General features: G+C 37.7%; 1 protein-coding gene and 1 non-coding gene across 2 annotated transcripts in view; one reads left to right on the forward strand and one right to left on the reverse strand.

Annotated features, from left to right (window-relative positions):
- The window catches only part of HOMER1 (homer scaffold protein 1), a 137533-nt gene that overhangs the window by 22145 nt on the left and 101946 nt on the right, over nt 1–13442 (forward strand). The window lies entirely within an intron of this gene.
- LOC115896604 lies at nt 2471–2572 on the reverse strand. The gene has a single exon (XR_004056523.1). It is a non-coding gene; the product is annotated as a U6 spliceosomal RNA (small nuclear RNA).

The raw sequence follows: 13442 nt of genomic DNA on the forward strand, positions 1-13442 counted from the left end.
ATCTAATTTAGAGACAGGGTCTTGCTCTGTCACTCAGCCTGCATCCTCAACTTCTGGGCTCAAGGGATTCTTCTGCCTCAGCCTTCCAAGTAGCTGGTTCTACAGGCTTGTGCTGCCATGCCTGGCTAATTTTTTTTTTTTTTTTATTGTTTTTGTGGGTTTTTTTTGGTAGAGATGGGGTCTTGCTATATTGGCCAGGCTGGAATCGAACTCCTGGCCTCAAGCGATTCCTCCACCTTGGCTTTCCAAAGTACTGGGATTACAGACATGAGCCACTGTGCTCAACAAGTTTATCTATTTAATGTTCTGACTTCATGGATTCTTTTGAAATATTATGCTGATTTTAGGGGCTGTGATAGAGCCATAAAAATATTACTTCTCAGTAAGCAATTTGAGTTTTAAATGTTATTTATGATGAGTAATCACTAATTCTACTGTTATAAATTTTATAAGATACGCTTAAGTAATATTGTTTTTATGAAAACTCTTTTGTATAGGTGAGTCATCTTACTGGTTAGAGTACAGAAAAGTATTTAAATATCTGATTTGGTCTTATTTATTAAACCTGTTTACCACTTATGGGAAACTTTAAGGTCAGATATTGTCAGTTTCTTCAGACTGGGGTTTAATATATGAAAAGTTAATTAAAAAAAAATAAAACAAGCTCATATTACCTCAAAATACATTTCTAAATTCTTATGGTAGCATTAGTTTAGACTATAGGTGTCATGAGGGCAGGGATTGCCTTGTCTATAAATTCATTTAACAAATGTCTACTGAGTAATTACTTGTGCCTCACAGTCTTCCAAATGTTGGAAGTATGACAGCAATGGACATAATAGGAAATCCCTGCCCTCGTAAGATAGCATTTTCATGTAAGTTATATTTGCAGTGATTGACATCACCATGACCTTTAGCTGCCTCAGGCTGAGTACAGGCATGCAACCTAGACCTCTTACCTAGCTAGTTTCTGCTAGAGGTTACAAGTCAAGTTGTGCCAGGGGACTTTGTATGTCCCCTCTGCGAGTCAGTCTTTATAGATCTTGGGAATCTCTGGAGGATTCTAAGCATCAGAGTGAAATTTCAATTCACCTAAAAAATGTAGCATCTATGCAATAAATGTACTAATTTGACACCAGAGGGACTTTTTCTCTTTTAGTAATTTTTAATGTTGTAGTCTAAGTTGAACAGAAGAGAAAATTATAATAGTATATTAACATTTTAAGGGCCGGGCGCGGTGGCTCAAGCCTGTAATCCCAGCACTTTGGGAGGCTGAGACGGGTGGATCACGAGGTCAGGAGATCGAGACCATCCTGGCTAACCCGGTGAAACCCCGTCTCTACTTAAAAATACAAAAAACTAGCCGTTGGAGGTGGCGGGCGCCTGTAGTCCCAGCTACTCGGGAGGCTGAGGCAGGAGAAAGGCGTAAACCCGGGAGGAGGAGCTTGCAGTGAGCTGAGATCTGGCCACTGTACTCCAGCCTGGGCAACAGAGCAAGACTCCGTCTCCAAAAAAAAAAAAAATAGTATATTAACATTTTAAAGTAGATTTTTCATGTAGATGAAGGAAATAACCTTAGAGATAATAAATTCTGCCCTTTAAAAATTTTTTAATGTTTTATTTTTGTTTTCAAGTATAGAATGGCCTCTTGTAAATTGGTGCCTGTGTTATTTATTTTTATTTTTATTTATTTATTTTTGAGATGGAGTCTTGCTCAGTCGCCCAGGCTGGAGTACAGTGGTGCAATCTCTGCTCACTGCAACCTCCACCTCCCACGTTCAAGCAATTCTTCTGCCTCAGCCTCCCAAGTAACTGGGATTACAGGTGCGATGCCTGTGTTATTTTTAAATGAGGCAACTGAGGACTTTGCCCAAAGTCCTATTGCTAGCTGGTGGTAGAGCCTAGCCTTCTGTTGCTTGGCCGTGTATTCTTCTTTCCTTTAGAAAAAGAAATGTCCACCACTTAGTACAGTAATCCATTGGTACAGTGTCAAACTAAAAATTGGCTGTTTTATGAGTTTCTTTTTTTTTTCTTTTTTAAAAATTTTCTTTTTTTATACTTTAAGTTCTAGGGTACATGTGCACAACGTGCAGGTTTGTTACATATGTATACATGTGCCATGTTGGTGTGCTGCATTCATTAACTCATCATTTACATTAGGTATATTTCCTAATGCTATCCCTCCCCTCCCCCCTCCCCACAATAGGACCCGGTGTGTGATGTTCCCCTTCCTGTGTCCAAATGATCTCATTGTTCAGTTCCCACCTATGAGTGAGAACATGCGGTATTTGGTTTTCTGTTCTTGTGATAGTTTGCTGAGAATGATGGTTTCCAGCTGCATCCATGTCCCTACAAAGGACATGAGCTCATCCTTTTTTATGGCTGCATAATACTCCATGGTGTATATGTGCCACATTTTCTTAATCCAGTCTGTCGCTGATGGACATTTGTGTTGATTCCAAGTCTTTGCAAAAATATGCTTCACGAATTTGCGTGTCATCCTCGCACGGGGGCCATGCTAATCTTCTTTGTATCGTTCCAATTTTAGTATATGTGCTGCTGAAGTGAGCACATGAGTTTGTTTCTTCAACGTTTTTGAAATCTGTCTCTCCTGAATCCTCATAGTGCTTTATATTACCTCCCCATGGCATTTATTACTTTCCACTCATATTGTAATCATCTTCTATTAACAATATTTTTTTTTTTAGATGAGCTGTCTTTGAGAATGGAGCCTGTGTATGTTTCTTCTTTGTGTATTCCTCACAGCTCTTAACAGAATTCCTGGCATTCACTAGGTACTCACATTATTAAACATGTACTCATAGAGATTATATTTTGGGTTTGGTAACAATGTGAAACCACAGGAATCTATTTAGTCTACAACATTTTAAGAGGCTGTTTGGCTTACCATCAGATCTAAGTTTGAATTCTGGCTCCATCCTCTTCTTGGCTGTGTGATCTTGAATAGGTCACTGAACATCATTTTCCTCATCTGTAAAATGAGAATACGTGCCCCGTCTAGCTTTAAGATTTAGGTAAAATGTATACAAAGGGTCTAGCCTGATGTACTAATAGCTGCTCAGTGAATGGTAACTATTATTGTTACATTTGAAATTTATTTTCTATTTATTATAAATGCATTTTAAAATAATATTAAATAGCTCTATTACCTATGTGAAGGATGTGCAGTAAGAAAAAGGTCCATGGTGAAAAACTGACAACATTTTGGTATGGTCAGCAGATTGTCCACTCTGGGCTTTTTAGCTTGCCGATTGCTTATTTAAGATGTTTGATTCGGGGCTCTTAAGAACTGGTTTACCATACTAAAACTCAAAGAGACTGATGTATAAACTAGAATGGCAGTTTATTAATAAGTCATTAAAAATGTATTCTCACATAGGAAAACAAATGCCACAGTGGAATCCAGATTGTAATCAGAAGCTTGCTTGAGGAATAAGGATAGTGGGTTGGGTATCTAATACTACATTAAGCTCCTGCATCAATCGTGACCTGCCATTTGGCTACATCAGGACCCCTTCTCTTCTAGAGAGTGCTAAAGGCACTGCCTAATCACCTCTTATAAATCCTGTTCTAACTTACATAGTTGTCTGCTTTCAGATTGCATGTTCTTAAAGCAGACAGCAAAACACTGGAGGAGGTTTTATATTTTTCCTGCTGGAGTTTTACAACCTCACCTTAGTTGGATTTTGGGATCTTAAACAGACTTCTAAAAATGTTTTAAATTTAAACTTTGTATTAAGTGTACAGAAAGTTTTAAGTATACAAAAACCTAAGGAGGATTATATAATTAACCCCTATACATTCATCACCTGGCTTCAACAGTTATTAACATGTGGCTCATGTTTTATCTGTACTGCCTGCACCTCTCTATATTATTTTAAAGTAAATTCTAGGCATCATATAATTTTACCTGTAAATACATGACTGTGTATTACTAAGAAATAAGGACTCTTAAAAAAACACATCTTCAGTACCATTATCATACCAGAAAAATCACTTAATAATTCCTTGATATCTAGTAAGTGATCACAGTTCCCCAGTTGCCACATCAATGTCTTTTTTACTATTGGATTATTCAAATCAGCTTTCAAACATGGTCCACACATTATATTTGGTTGGTGTGTTTGTGGATTTCTTTTAGTCTATAACAGCCTCCTTCCCCTCCTTTTCTTGCTGTTTATTTACCCAATTTGTCCTGTGGAATTTTTCACAATCTTTATTTGGCAGACTCATGGTATGCTTTAAAATGTTCCTCTATTCTGTTTCTGGTAAACTTGTTGCTAGATCTGGGCATGCTGAGATTCAGGTTTTAATTTTTTTCCTCCCAAGCGTATGTTATGGGTGGTGTGGTATGCTTCTTGTCTGCTGTGTTACACAGGGAGGCACATAACAATATCTGTCTTGCCATTTCTCTTTTTGTGTGTTCAGATTGATCATGGAGTTCAGTGTTATTAGCTTCATCCAGCCATTATGAAATTCTTTCCTCCCCTCCCCTCCCTTCCCTTCTCTGTATGCAGCCAGAATGATCTTTTAAATATAAAATGGATTACATACTACCTATCTTGCTTACAACTCAATAGTGTTCCACTGCTTGTAAACTGACGCCTAAACTTCCTACCACAGTCTATAGGAATCTGCAAAACCTGGGGTTTATCTGGCTTTCTAGACCTCATTTTATGCCATTCTGTGCTTTGAGAGGCAATGTGGCATTATTGTTAATAGCTTGGGCTCTTGTACTAGACTGGGGTTGGGGTGTGATCTTGGGTAAGTCACTAAACTGCTCGGTCCCTCTATTTTTTCATATCAAAAATTGATGTTCTAATAGTATCTACCAATAGGATTGTGATGATTAAATAACGCATATCAATATCAACATTGTGATGATTAAATAATGAATATCAATCACCTGCAACAATGCCTGTATAACATAACAAATACCAAATGTTAGCTGTTGTGGTTGCTGCTGGTGTTGATGCTGTTGTTTTTTATATCTGTGTTCAGCCACACTGGTACTCTTCAATTTCTGGACGTGCCAAGCTCTTGACAGCGTCAAGATCTTTGCACATCGTTCTCATTGTCTCTTGCAACATGACAAACCATCCCAACATTTAGTGGCTTAAAACAACAATCAAAAAGCTTACAAATTTGCAAGTTTGGCAGAACTTGTGAGAGGTAGCTCATCTCTGTTCCGTATGGCATTGGCTGGGGGTGGCTTAACTGAGGGCTATGGGGTTTACTTTTCAACGGGTTACTCATATGGTTGGCAAGATAGTCTTCACTCTTGGCCAGGAAGTCGACTAGTGTGGAGGTCTTGATTCCTCTTGATTCCTTTCTGCAAGCTGCTTGTCCTTACAGCATGGTAGCTGGGTTTTCAGAGTGAGTATCCTGAGAGAAGCAGGCAGAAGCTGAATGGCCTAACACAATGTAGACTCAAGAAGTACACAGTGTTACTTTTGCCTCATTATTTTGGTTCAGGCAGTCACAAAGGCCCACTCAGGCTCAAGTGGAGAGAGCACATAGACTCTACCTTTTGATAGGGAAATAACAAGGTTTTCTAAAAGAGGGACAGGAGATACTGTTGCAGCCATCTTTGGGTAATGTACTTTGCCATACACATGCTGTTGCCTGAACCTGAAACACTATTATCTGTCAGATTCCCACTCTTTAGCAAACTAACCAACTTCAATTAGGTCCCTCTTTCTTCCATTGTCTTTGTTTGCTCTCTTTCTCATCATAGCTCTTCATTTTCCTTGGTAACACTTACCACAGTTTGTAATTTTTTTAAGTCCATGGGTGTTAAGACCTGTTATGTACTAAGTACCTAGCATTGGACCTGTTGAAATGTTAAAATGGGTTATTTGTTACTTACAAATGTAAACATCATGAATCACGTTTGCACTAAGGAAAGCGTGTTCCAAACTTTGTGGAAGAAAATGGAACAAATACACAGAAACACCAGGAGTCAGTCCTTTAACTCGTTAAATTTCATGCCTTACTCCTTAGCTTAGGGTGAGGATGCGATGAAGAAAAACATGTAAAAATGTTGGGGTGGGAGGAGAACTCAGTTGGAATAGCTAAATTTCTACTTACCCTTCCCATACTGTAAAAACCCAAACCCACAAATCTGTTTTCTATTCCTCTATCACCCTGTTCATGGCAAGAAGCTTCTAGCTGGTCCTTAAAATATTTGTTGAGAAGAAAGTATGATAACTAAGAAATATTTAGTACTCTCAGGGAATAGCCAAATATATTTATTTTACTCAGGGAAAGCAAAACACACCTTCACTCAGTAATAGTGTTTGTTTGTTTGTTTGTTTGTTTTTACTTTTGGCACACTTCTAACAAGATTGGTTATCAGGTTTCTCAGCACCCAGGAGACTGGGCAGGGAAAAGAGAATAGACTTTCGGAAGTGAGGTATAGATAATAGCAAGGAGAACAGCTGTTGATGGCCTCAGACAGGAAATAGTTTTTCATAACCTTGAGCAATGATGACATTGTAGCCTGGGAATCATAGTAATGTGGGGTAGAAGGTCCCATACATTTTAAAAGAATTTCATTCACTTAACAGATATTGTATGCAGTCTTGCTGGTTGTTGGAGACAAAAGGTGAATAAAATGCACATGCCCCTGCCTTCATGGAGATTTCATTCTGGGGATGGGGCAGACCTTATGATTAATGTTTGCGAGGTATATCTTTTTCCATCCTCTTTTAACTTATAGGTGTCTTTATATTTAAAATGGTTTTTAAGGTGATCTTCAAAATGATTTTCTTATAAATATCATATAGTTGGTTTTTGCTTTATATACAATCTGACAATTTCTGCCTTTTATTTTTTATTTTTTAAATTTAATTTTATTTTCTAAGAGACAGGGTCTTGCAGTGTTGCCTAGGCTGGACTTCAAATTCCTGAGCTCACCTCAGCCTCCCAGGTAGCTGGGACTATAGGCAAATGCCATGGTACCTAGCTAATCTCTGCCTTTTAATTGTGGGTGTTTAGATCATGTACATTTAATATGATTATTGATATGATTGGGTTTAAGTCTACCATCTTATATATGTTCTGTTTGTTCTGTCTGTTCTTTATTCCTCTGCTTCTTTTCTCTTTTGCGTTACTTTAGATTGAGTATTTTTTATGATTTATTTCATCCTTTTGTTAGCTTACTAACTATACCTCTTCTTTTTAAATGATTCTTTAGGGTTTATAGTATACATCTTTAACTTATCACAGTCTACTTTTAAGTGATCCATTTTACTACTTCATATATAATAAGAACCTTACAATAATATAGTTTTATCCACCTGCCTTTGTTATTGTTATATATTTAATTCTAATGTTATAAACCCCACTTTTTTTTTTTTTTTTTTTTTGAGACAGAGTCTTGCTCTGTTGTCCAGGCTGGAGTGCAGTGGCATGATCTTGGCTCATTGCAACCTCTGCGTCCCAGGTTCAAGCGACTCTCCAGCCTCAGCCTCCTGAGTAGCTGGGATTACATGCACCTACCACCACACCCGGCTAATTTTGTATTTTTAGTAGAGACGGGGTTTTACCATGTTGGCCAGTCTGGTGTTGAACTCCTGACCTCAGGTGATCCACCCACCTCGGCCTCCCAGAGTGCTCAGGTTACAGGCGTGAGCCACCGTGCCCAGCACCCCCCCCCCCCTTTTTTTTTTTTTTTTTTACCACTTCTGGTGCTTTTCATTCCTTTGAGTAGATCCAGATCTCTATATGGAATCATGTTCTTCTTCTTAAAACTTTTCTTTAACATTTTCTCATAGTCAGGTCCACTAATAATGAATTATTTCAGCTTTTGTATGTCTGAGAAAATCTTTGTTCCACTCTCCTGTTTTTATGAGTTTTTTTTTTTTAAGGTAAAATTCACATAACATCAACCATTAACCATTTAAAAGTGCAATTCAGTGGCATTTAGTGCATTCACAGTGTTATGTAACCATCACCTCTATGTAGTTCTAAGACATTTTCATTACCCTAAATTGACTTGGGTAAATTCTGGAAGATGAAAGATGTTTTTTGCTGGGTAGAAAATTGTTAGGTTGACAAGTTTTTTTTCTTTCTATACTTTATACATATTCTGTCTTCTGGTTTGCATTGTTTCCAATGAGAAGTCAACTGCCGTTCTTATCTTCATTTGTATGTAATGTGCTCCATACCCCAAGACTGCTTAAGGTTTCATCATTGGCTTTTAAGTGTTTAATTATGATGTCCCTTTGCCCTTGGCATAGTTTTCTTAATTTTTTTTGTGCTTGTGGTTTGTTAAGCTTCTCAGGTCCATGGCTTTATAGTAGTATCAGATTTGGACATTTTTTCAAGTGAAATTCTTAAAATAATTTATTTTGGAAACAGGTCTTGACCTGTTGCCCAGGCTGGAGTGCAGTGGCGTGATCACGGCTCACAGCAGCCTCAACCTCCTGGGCTCAAGCGTTTCTTCCACCTCAGCCTCTTAAGTAGCCGGGACCACAGGTGTGAGCCACCATTCCCAGCTACTTTTTGTTTTTGTAGTATTTTTTAGAGACAGGGTCTTGCCATGTTGCCCAGATGGTCTTGAACTCCTGGCCTCAAGATTCTCCCACCTCAGCTTCCAAAAGTTCTGGGATTACAGGTATGAGCTACGGCACCTGGCCCAATTATTTTTAATCCTTCCCACTTTTGAGGACTTCAGTTGCATGCATGTTAGGCTGCTTGAAGTTATCCCACAGTAATCAATCACATTGGTACTATATATTTTTTTCAGTGTTTTTTTTCTGTGCTTCATTTTGGATAGTTTTGATTTCTGTCTCATCAAATTAACAGGTTTCCTTTTTTTTTTTTTTTTTCTGTAATGCCTTATCTGCTTTTTATTTCATCCAGACATATTTTCATCTCTTTTCATCTCTAGAAAATTGATTTGGGGCTTTTTAATACATTCAAGTGTAACTGCTTATGTCTTTGTCTACCTTATTGAACATGTAGACTGTAGTTTTAATAACTATCTTATTATTCTTGTCTACCTGTTCTATCATCTGTGTCATTTCTGGGTGTGTTTCTGTTGTTGAATTTCCTACTCATTATGGGTTGTGTTTTACTTATCCACTGAATGTTAGATATTTAGGATTGTATCTTATTTGGTGCTATTTTTGTATTCTATTCTTTTTTATTTCTTTGAGACAGGGTCTCACTCTTGTTGCCCAGGCTGGAGTGCAGTGGTGCAGCCATGGCTCACTGCAGCCTCAACTTCCTGGACTCAAGTGGGCCTCCCACCTCAGCCTCCCAAGTAGCTGGGACTACATGTACACACCACCATGCCCAGCTAATTTTTTGTATTTTTAGTGGAGATGGGGTTTCACCATTTTGCCCAGGCTTGTCTTGAATTCCTGGGCTCAAGTGATCTGCCCGCCTTGGCCTCCCAAAATGCTGGGATTACAGGTATGAGCCACCGTGCCCAGACTTGTATTCTTTTAAATATTCTTGAGCTTTGTTCTGAGACTCAGTGAAGTTGATTGGAAACAGTATGATCTTTTCAAAGCTTACTTTTAAGCTGTGTTGTGTGGGACCAGAGCAGCCTTTTACTGTACAGCTAATTTTAGCTCACTACTGAGGAGATGCGTTTATGGAAACTTTACCCAGTGTCCCATGTACCCTCCCTTCTGGCAGAATGAACATGAACTGTTCCTTGTTTTATGTGATTCCTGGGGATTGTTCTACTTGCTCTTCCTAGCGGCTCTTCTCTGGACTTAGACTGTCTTGTCAAAGATATGTACTGATCACTACTTAGCTGAAAACATGAGAGGAATCCTCTATAGATTTCGAGTGCTTTTTCTGTGCAGCTCACCTCTGTTCAGCTCCCTCCTCTTTAATACTCTGTCCTGCAAATTCTAGCTGCCTTACCTCTCCAAATTTTCAACTTTGTCTTAAACTCAGGGCTCTGTTATGGTTCCCTTCCCTATGCTGTGGTCTGGAGGTCTCTCCAGTGAGTAAGCGAGAATATTTGTAGAGCAAGGTTGTTTCCTGCCTCTCAGAGATCACGGTGCCATGCTATTTATTGTGCAGTGTCTGAAAACTTGTTTTGTATATTTTGTCTAGTATTTTAGTTATTTAAGGTGGAAGGATAGATCTGGTACTCCCATAAATGTCTGGGGGTAGACTCTTAAAATATCACAGATAAAAATAAAGTTGTAATTGTGACACGTGTCATGAGGAGAGATAACTGGTGCTATGAGAGTGTTTATTTGGAGACTCTGAAAGTGCTGCCCAGTAATCATCCCATACCTAAGTGATGAAAGAAAAAGCAATTAAGAAGATGGAAAGTATGAATTGTAAATGTGTTTTAGATAGATCTGTATCATAAATGATTAGTAATCACTTATATACACTATTGCTTTATGTGGGGCAAATAAAGCATTGTGATGGTTGAAAAGTATCTTTTTGTACTCCTGTTTCTTTGCATCATTCTTTCATGACACATCACACATTGTAAGTTGATTATTTAGTAGTCTGCCTCCTTTCCCCACTAGACCATTGATTTGACAAGGCTAGGAACTATCTGGTTTACTTGCCATTGTGTCTAACACAAGACACAAGAGTAGACAGTCAATAAATAAATGTTGAAGGAATGAATAAGAAAATGAGACCATGTTTCATACTTGAGGGTTTTCAGTTATGAAAAGTTTGTTTGCATGAGCAAAGTTAAAATTCTCAGTTTTTAGAAGGGCCTGGCCTAATCAAAGAAATAAAATATTTTCTAACATTTACTTAAAGGTATAATAACTTACATGGGCATATGGCTGTCTTGGAGTGAGAAAACACAATGTATTTTGCCAGCATGACAGTAACAGATTTATAATTTATGAGATTTTGAGTTGGTCATTGAGTTATTCAGAAGTAAAGAAGAAATTTAAGTTTAGTTTCTATTACCAGATACCATACTTTTCTTTGGCAGTAGTGAAAAGTTATGGGCTTTGGAGTTAGTCTTGGATTTTAATCCCAGAAATACCAATGCTAGCTGTGACCATTGACTAGTTATTTAAACTGCCCCCTCCTCCAAGTCTTGTTATTACTTTTTAAATCTACTTTTATATCTTAGAGTTGTTTGAAATGTAAATGAGACTATATATATAAGGTGTTTACGTGTAATAAGAATTCAACAAAATGTTTTTCTCCACCTTTTCCCCTACTTTTCAGGTGTTTTATTTTTGTAACAGTACTGCTGCTGCTTTTGTTGTTGTTTTATTCTTCTTTAATTTTTCTTTTTGTTTCTGATTCTCTCATTGAATTTCATTATTTTTTAATTCTTTTTGCTTCTGAAACAGTGCTATTTCTAAATGACATGTTGGTTTGCTATTTAGTGAAATGAGAAAATTAGACTTGCTACTCAACTATGCTTGTTACTTTTGAACAATTGCTATAACTTGTCCCATGACAGTAATTTGTTATTCTTGAGCTTTAATTTTCATCAGATTACACTGTAGTCGAAGATACCCAGTTGGCAAACATATTGCCTAAAATTGCTTTAATAAATATAAAGTTCCTCTTATTAAGATTTTATGCCGGTTTTCAGTCATTCTATCACTATTAAACATTCTTAATAAAAAACACATACAATAGAATTTAGAATAATTCTAGGTGGCAGAGAGCTGATAGATTTTAACTGGATGATGGTTTGTATCATGATTATTGTATTAGTTTTCTATATCTATGATAAGAAATTACACAAACTTGGTGGCTTAAAACAACACACATTCATTCTCATATAGTTCTAGAGGTCAGAAGTATGAAAGCAGTTTAACTGGGCTGAAATCAAAGTGTCAGAAGCCCACACTCCTTCAGGAGGCTGTAGGGGACAATGGTTCCCTTGACTTTGTTAGCTTCTAGAACTGCGTTCCCGGTTCATGGTGTCTCCCTTCATCTTCAAAGCCAGCACAGGGAATCTTCAAATCTGTATCTTCCTTCATCATATCGCCTTCTGTAGCTAAGTGTCCCTCTGCATCCCTCTTGTGAGGATAGTAGTTATGATTACATTTAGGGCCTACTTGGCTAATTCAGGGTAATCCCCCATCTCAAGATCCTTAACTTAATCACATCTGCAAAATCCCTTTTGCCAAATAAGGCAACATTCACAGCTTCTAGGTCTAGGTTTCTTTGGGGGCCATTATTCAGCCTTCTACACTCATTTGAAGGGGCTATGAATGAATTCAATTTTTCAAATGTTAGAGTGTTTTTTATGCAGTCCTACATTTAAAAGTCTGTCAGTTTATTGAAGTCTTCTGTTGATCTTCCCTCTTCTGTTTACGGTTTCACCCAGTGAAGTATGTTTTTCCTCCTGTGCCTGTATCACAAATATTTAATTGTGATGATTCAGAAGAAAAAACCTACCTTATTGCATCATTTTCAAAGAAATAATAAGTACTTTCTAGAATAGGCCATATTAAAATTTATTTTTACAGAATCTAGCTTTTTTTTTTTTTTTTTTTTTTTTGTCAGAGTCTCGCTCTGTCACCCAGACTGGAGTGCAGTGGCACAATCTCAGCTCACTGCAACCTCCGCCTCCTGGGTTCAAGTGATTCTCTGGCCTCAGTCTCCTAAGTAGGTGGGATTACAGGCACTCACCATCATACCCAGCTAATTTTTGTATTTTTAGTAGATACAGTATTTCACCATGTTGGTCAAGCTGGTCTTGAACTCCTGACCTCAGGTGATCTGCCTGCCTTAGCCTCCCAAAGTGCTAGGATTACAAGCATGAGCCATTGCGCCTGGCCTATGGTTGATTTTTTGACAGATTGGAATTATTTTGAATGACATCTTAAGGCAACTTAAGGTCATTGCACAGAGTGTGAGTTAAAAATGATCCAGGTTGTTTAACACACACTTTAGTATTTTATTTATTTATTTATTTATTTTGTATTTAAGTAGAGACGAAGTTTCACCATGTTGCCCAGGCTGGTCTCGAACTCCTGAGCTCAGGCAATCCGCCTGCCTCGGCCTCCCAAAGTGCTAGGATTACAGGCATGAGCCACTGTGCCCGGCCTAGTATTTTATATCTCTAAATTCTGAAGCTTTCTTTTGAACCATCCAGCAAAATTTTCATTGGCCAATTTAAGTTTTGGCATGTTACAGACCCCTTTATCCTTCTATAATCTGTACACCACGCATAAAGGTATTGTTTCTTATCAAGAGTTTTTGAAATTAGAGTAGAATAAGTGTTTCAATGCATGTAAGATTTGTTGGAGTTCTACAGCAAAGGCATATTGAAATCAGTACAGAACGGTAATAGAAGGAACTCTGGTTTTAGAAACGGAAGATGTGGTTTCTAATCCCGACTCTTTAAATGCCTCATTGTAAGTATAAAAATGGTCTTGTTAAAATGCCATTTCTGCTTCCCAAGATTAATTATGAATACAATTGATAGTCCATGCAAAACTGAAAAT

Source organism: Rhinopithecus roxellana, chromosome 3, assembly GCF_007565055.1.
Source record: "Rhinopithecus roxellana isolate Shanxi Qingling chromosome 3, ASM756505v1, whole genome shotgun sequence".
NCBI classification, from domain to species: Eukaryota; Metazoa; Chordata; class Mammalia; order Primates; family Cercopithecidae; genus Rhinopithecus; species Rhinopithecus roxellana.